This window comes from Gavialis gangeticus, unplaced genomic scaffold (assembly GCF_001723915.1).
Source record: "Gavialis gangeticus isolate Ggan-Ray unplaced genomic scaffold, GavGan_comp1, whole genome shotgun sequence".
Taxonomy (NCBI): domain Eukaryota; kingdom Metazoa; phylum Chordata; order Crocodylia; family Gavialidae; genus Gavialis; species Gavialis gangeticus.
The window spans coordinates 30,406,166-30,407,811 of NW_017728997.1; the positions used below are offsets into that span (position 1 = coordinate 30,406,166).

A 1,646-nucleotide genomic window follows, 5' to 3' on the forward strand; every position below is an offset into this window, starting at 1 on the left:
AAGATTACGACTCGCTGAAGGCTCAGATGATGGTTAGCATTTTTTAGCAATAAAGTATTTTTTAATTAAGGTATGTACATTGTTTTTTTAGACATAATGCTATTGCACACTTAATAGACTACAGTATAGTGTAAACATAACTTATATGCACTGGGAAACCAAAAAATTCATGTGACTCGCTTTATTGCGATATTCGCTTTATTGTGGTGGTCTGGAACCAAACCCGCAATATCTCCAAGGTATGCCTGTACCGCATTTCTTTACATACACACTCACATTTCCCCAGAATTAGGCAGCCAAAATTGGGGTAGGTGCCTTAAGTGGAAAAACTGATTTTCTGCCCTGAAGAGAAGCATGAAGCTATCAGATGACTAATACTTCTTTTTTTCTTCCCTCAGCAGCTGCACGGATGGAGGGGTAGAGTTGATCAGGGGTAGATTCAGGGTGGGTCCAGGGGTACAATTGCACCCTGCTTGAATTCTTGCCCCACACAAAGTTTAAAATCAGCTTCCTAGCAGCAGCAGTGGCATTTATATTTAGGCAGTACTGACGGAGTCACGTCACTTCATGACTTATTATAATCTACCAAATTCCTGCTCTTTGTTCTTCACTACTCAGGTGTTAACAACCCTCTCTCCTTTTTAATGGTCTTAATTCCACTATTCAAGCTACCCTTGCTTCGGCATTTTGCTGTCTGTTAACAATTCCTGGTCTCTCTCTCCTATTTCACAGTCCTGCCGACTGTTTTTAGCTCTTTTCAAAATCCTGGATACAGCTTTGGAGTCCAGTCTTCAGCATCAGCTACAGTTTCAGCTTTTCAGTTGAACAGCAAAGAGCTGCTAACAATTCACCCATGAAAAAGTTAAAACTGTCACTTTTGCCTGAGCAGGAGGGGGAGGATATGGCCATAACTCTGGAAAAGTCATTTTTTCTTCCTTCTGCTTTCCCAGAGTAATGTACTGCCTTATTTGGGGGCATGCGGTATATGAGAAAATACCAGGGAATGTGTACTATGCTCCTATATACTGACATTTTATAAGACTTGCTTGTATTAAGGGAGGAAATAACCTGGAATAGCTACCATAGAATAGCTATTCTGCTTTAGCTGCTGGTTAGAACATTTATTCATCACTGAAAACTGTTTGTGGTTTATTTGAATAAATAGCTATTACATTTAAATTTACACCCTAAACTATTTTCAGTAGATGCACTGTGTAGACAAGCCCTAAGATGATTGTAAGGTTCTGATCCTGTTGAACTTGAGTGGGCATTTTCTCATTGTCTTCACTGGAAATTGGATCTAAGTCTCATGTGCCAGTACATGTCTGAATCTGAAAAAAAGGCTTTCACAATGCTAGTATACAGTCTGTTTACCTTTGCTCTTTTATTTCTCAAATTTAAATGTTTTCCTTTGGTCTTTAAATAAGAAAACTTCCACTTTTAACTGTAATAGGGGAACAAAGGCAAGGAAGAAGTCTTGAGGGTGAATGAACACAGACTATTTTGTTGCTAGAAAATGTTAATGAAAACCTATATTTTGTAGGTCAAAGATGGAGCACAGCTAGTGCTTACCTTCACCCCGCCATATCACGCCCAAACTTGTCAGCCAAACCCAGAACCCTGGTAACGAAAATTTTGTTTCAAGG

At 39.2% G+C, this 1,646-nt stretch overlaps 1 protein-coding gene across 1 annotated transcript in view; it reads left to right on the forward strand.

Moving 5' to 3' along the window:
- Positions 1 to 1,646, forward strand: part of CHDH (choline dehydrogenase) — a 42,210-nt gene that overhangs the window by 1,374 nt on the left and 39,190 nt on the right. The window lies entirely within an intron of this gene.